Below are 5,328 nucleotides of genomic sequence, written 5' to 3'. Positions count from 1 at the left end.
CAAAAAACCAATAAATGTGAGTAGAGTGTCTTGCATTAGGTAAAATTCAGATTTCAATTTCTGAAATTTGAAGAGACTTGTCATGTGCAGTTAGAATTGCATATAACCATTTCCCTCCTGCACAAGTCAGAAGTGAAAATTAAATACTGGACGATATGAAAAAGCAAGAAGCATGAGAGAGAACTAACAAAGAGAAATCTCAGAGGCTGAGAAATTGCCAAGACCCTTTATAAATACCAAAATAGATTATTGGCAATGTCAATACGTCAATGAAATACAGAGATAATTCAGGGAAGTACATGGAAAGTGAACTGTGAATAACAGCAAATTTGTTGCCAAGAAGAGAAAACCAGGGATATAAGCAGAAATATGAGATGGAGAAATTAAATTTTCTAATGGGACAGATATACTGAAGGTGATGAAAATAATGGAGAATGGGTGAAAAGAGATAATGGAAGATTAAGTAGACTGAACAGAGGTACTACTGAGCTTCAGTAAACTGTTTGTATCCTAGGCTGTCCACATTTTTACCCCATCCTTGAAGATTTCTGGGAAAAATGAAACACTGGTCAGAGGGCTGGGTCTCTGATTCCGTGGTAGTGAATGCATCCTGGGAAGAATTTTACATAGACGTCGTCAACTTTTAGGTTAAAGGTTATTTAAGAAAAATCTGAGCAGAAGGTCAGGGATTTTCTAAACTATTTGAGAAATGGTGGTCTTAGGAAACCCTGACCTTCCTTATCATAAAACTGAAGAAGAGATTATAGTTTAAGCAAAGATTTAGTGCTAGCTCATTGTTGTTCTTTTAATATTACATAGTGTTTTAGGGGAAATTTTACACAGTAAAGCAGGTTTCCATTGAACAAGTTCTATGCAATTCCATTGTGTAGAACAAATTCCATTGAACAAATTCTTGTTCAGTGACATTGACTATGTTTTTCCCACTGTGTCAACATTCTCATTTCCTTTCTGGCCACTCTATTTCCAGTAACCTAGTTTTTATGTTCCGTTACCTTGCTATAGAATAATGTTGACCATTTAGTCTCAAATAGATGATTTTGTAAAGGAGCACAACATTCATGCATAGTATTCTTCACCTTATAAGCCAATTTGTGATTTAGCTGAAAGTTGACTCATGAGACTAGTTTCAGTTCAAAAGTTAAAGCATGTATCATCGTAATAGTTTCTGGTGGTCCTTTGGCTGTAAGCAGCCCAGTCAGACCGAACTTCTTAGGAAGTTGAGTTCTGTTCTAGATTTTCCTTTTATTCTCTCAGGAGCCACTGATTGCATCCTTATGCAGAAAGGCCAACAGTAGTATTCTGGTCTGAAGGTAAGTAAAGCCAGGAGGGTTCATGGAGGCTATTAGTCCTACAGACTAACAGTCTTTAAGGTTGGTTTCCTTTTCCTTTTTGCTTCAGATGATAAAAGACCAACAGTTGTTTTTCAGACTACTGTTCACAAACTTTTAAAATGCTAGACACTATCAAATTAGAATACAGAACATTAGCTTCATGGACTATATTAAGCCGATTGACCAAGTTGTCCCACAAGACAATGGTCCTATCACTTTGAACCCAACAAACACCACCTACAAGGTGTTTGGTCATTTAAAAAAGTATTATTATGTCTTATTATGTATATGCATGCACATATATACCTTCATATACCTATGCATATAAATATAGTGCTAGTTTTCACATGCTTATATTTCTTTCCACAGTTGTGAAAATATGTTGCTTTCCATAATGTCACACTCTTGAAATTTTGAATCTATAAAAATTGCTTACTATAAGATAAATAAAGAGATATTAATGACTAGAGATTGGGTATGCTAATTACTTCTTACACATTAATAATTTGTTATAATGTAATTAGTTAAACACATATTTCATAGAATATTATGCAACCATGTTACCTGGGGGTGCAGTGGTTAAGCAATGAACTGCTAACAGAGAGGTCAGCAGTTCAAATGCGTTAGTCAATCCAGGGGAGAGATATGTGGCAGCTTGGTTCTGTAAAGATTCAACTGACTTCCATGGAGTCAATGCTGACTTATAGCAATAAATAAAATCATAGAAAATTTTATTAAATAAATATATAAAAATGCGAAGCCTTTGTTTCTCAACATATCCTCCATCTGGGTCTATACAATTTTGGAGGCCGCGTTTCTACTTATCTTTCCTAAAGAATCCTATGCGCTTCAATTTGCACCATGTCAAAAGGTCTATTTTGGCATACTTGGCGAGCACAAGTTGCATTATTTTTCATTGTTCTTTAGTTTAGGAATGAAAAGAAGTCAGATGGAGGAAGACTATGTCTGTGGGGGGGATGGGGTAAGGTTTCTCAATAGAGCTCTTATAGGACAGAACTTGTTACTCTCAAAGAATGAGCAGGTGTATTGTCATGATGGGGGGAAAATTCTGAGCACAAATTTCCTTGTTTTCTTCTCATGAATGTAGTCTTAATTTTCTTAAAAATTCTTTATAGTACACCACTTTCATTGTCCTGTGTCATTCAAGAAAATATATCAAGATTATGCCTTAGAAATTCCAAAAGACAGTCACCATACCCTTGTCAGCCAGCTCATCTGCTTTGAATTTAACTGACTGAGAGATCCCCTCCGAAATTATTGTTTTAGGTAGTCCTACTTGTCTGTAAGTGATCCGCAAGGTTCACAGTTTGAAACCCCAGCCTTTCCACAGGAGGAAGACGGGCTCTCCACTCTGTAAAGCGTACAGTCTTAGAAACCCACCGGGATCCTTCTACTCGGTCTGTAGTAGTGTCGCTATGAGGCATCAACCACTTGAGGGCAGTGAGTTTGGGTTTCAGTTTTTAAGGAAACTATGACAAGCATATTATGGAGAGAACTGGTCTGCAGGCACCCACTGATTACGGAGACACGTTTAAAGATGTTCTGTTTGGAATAAGCCCATGCAACAATGAACTGGGACTCTGCTTTTTTTTGTTGCTTTCAGAAGAGTCATTTTGGAGGTTTTCATGTAAACCATCATAATTGACGTATTCAGCTTTAGAGTAAGGGTACACATTTAGCATGCACCTTGACACTGGGAAACTTGCTGGAAGCTTACTTCACTTGTTTCCTCTTTTTCCGAAGTGCATCTCCTGGTGCTAGCTGCTTTTCTCTGAAGGGACAGTTTGGGGAGCATCTTCATAAATTCATCCGTTTCTTCCCTTTATTTGGGGAACTTGAAAGTGGGGTTCTTTTGTTTTCTTTCTCGCAAATTATTTTCCGTCTGTTTTTCAAGCCACTGCAGTTTGCTAGCCTTGTTTCCTGGTCAGGCTGGTTTTTCAAGGTGTTCACTGTCTGCAAAGCCAAGTAACTCACCCCTGGTTCCTCCTCTTCTCTGATCTCCCAGGAGAAGCATTGCCTTCGTTCCTCTTTGGGGCCATGAGGATTTTCTGGAACTCTTCCGGAGTTAAAACTTAACTGGTGCTGTTGGCTGCAGCTTTGGTTTTCCACTCTTCCACGTTGATGCTGTCCAGTTTCTTGCTAATGCCTTACTGTTCTTCCACGGAAGAGTGGTTCCCATCAACCCATTCAGCACCATTTTCCTTCTCCTCACTGAGATGCACTTTTCCACCCACCTTCATCATTTTCCGCATCCTCTTCCTCTTTCTCAACTTCCAGAACATCTGCTCTTGGAATATAATACCGGAGCATCCAATTCTCCGTATTCTTGTGCTCTTGAGGCTTCTGACGGCTTACCCTGGAATTCCGTGTACAACATCTGAAGACTCCGTGGTCGGAAGAGCTGAATCAAAGTTCCTGCTGACATTGCACCTTCTTATCTTTGTGTGTTTTCTCCTGAGCCAGGTCTTGGAGAAGTCCTTCAGTCATGGGTAGGGGGCATCGAGCTGTTATTTCTTCCATAGCCTTGATTCCTAAGGTCTTAACTTCGCTAGAGTTCTATCCAGTGACGAAATTGTTGGCCACAGTCATCAGCAATGATGGCATGAACTCTGGGGTCACCAGGTGATGAAAAGCGTGTGCAGTAAACAGAAGGATGTTTGGTACTTTGGTGGGGCTGAAAGAAGTTTTGAACAAAGGGATGGAAGTTAAAGAAGAAAAGCACAAGAATTCCCAGGAATCTGGAGATAAGGGTCCTGAGCATCATCTTCACTTCAAAGTTCTCTTTGGAGCTCTATACGTTTTTAGTTGTTTTTCTGAAAAATCTTGGGGATCAGGAAGCGAGAGAATGGCTGAAAAGTCCAACACTCCCCTTTATTTCTTCTTTTGTATCTTGGGCACTTTCATAGCCTTCTCCAGTCTTCACCTTGGCTTTGGAGCTTTCCTTCCCAGTGGCATACTGCACTAGGAGGTTTCTCGATGTTGATCCTTATGTCTTCGAATTCAAGTAGTTGCGCTGCTTCTCCTGTTTGAAGAATGCCGAAGCAGTCACTAATAAATTAGTGACCTTGGAGAAACATAGAGTTGTGGTAACATGGACAGTTTGGGCATAATTCCAAATGTTTTCTTTGTGGAGTTCAATCATCCCATTCCAAGAGATCTTAGATGTAGTTTTATTACTGTGTCTTAGCATTGTGTAAAATTTTGCAGCACTACAGGTACTTTATTGTTCTTGTGTTTGTTTTGTGTTCTTGCCCTCGGTCACAATGTGAGTGTATAAATTCTTTTCAGAAGCTTCTCATAGAAACACAGAAGTTCCACGAAGAGCTCTAGGAAACTCGATGAGTTGATAAGATTCTTGTTTCTCAGTAAGAGAAACTTTGCAATGCTTTACAAAATGTCATTTGAAGATCAGGATCCAAGACAGTGTGATTGTAAGAGAGGAGATCTTTCCGTTCCCGAGGAAAGCTACTTAGATGGGCTGGGTAGCAGTGACCAACCAGTTTGTGCTGTAAACATCGCCCGCTTGACTAGTTCTTTGCTGGGTTCATTTGGTTGTCATTTGAAAATATCCACATTGGATTTGCAGTGATGATAGTGCTACTGAAACTCTTCAATGATGGAGGACCGTGGGTCCCACTTGATCAGGTTCTGCAACTTCAGAAGGTGGCTGGGCAGCTGGTGGCTGTTTCTGCTGGACATGGTGGCTCAGAAATTCATACAGCAGGCTGCCCCTTCACTTATCTGGCTGTGCTGTAGAGTCGTCCAGCACATTACGCTTTTAACTTACCCTTGCGCATAAGTGCATGTGTATGTAGCCATTTCACTTATGTTATATTTTTTATGAAAGTACACTGCATTTTTCTTCACTATTCAGGGTTCTCACATGCAGAAGGTGGCTTTTGGACCTGAGTTGCTACATTCTAGATTTGATCATATGTAAGGGCTTGACTGCTAA

General features: G+C 39.7%; 1 pseudogene; it reads right to left on the bottom strand.

Annotated features, from left to right (window-relative positions):
• Nucleotides 1-3,343: 3,343 nt before the first annotated feature.
• LOC101661229 lies at nt 3,344-5,072 on the bottom strand (annotated as a pseudogene).
• Between the last annotated feature and the right edge of the window lie 256 nt (nt 5,073-5,328).

This window comes from Echinops telfairi, unplaced genomic scaffold (genome assembly GCF_000313985.2).
Source record: "Echinops telfairi isolate 266 unplaced genomic scaffold, ASM31398v2 ScPeMD7_3533;HRSCAF=4204_1, whole genome shotgun sequence".
In the NCBI taxonomy this organism is placed as follows: Eukaryota; Metazoa; Chordata; class Mammalia; order Afrosoricida; family Tenrecidae; genus Echinops; species Echinops telfairi.
This window is presented reverse-complemented; position numbering and strand designations above follow the sequence as displayed.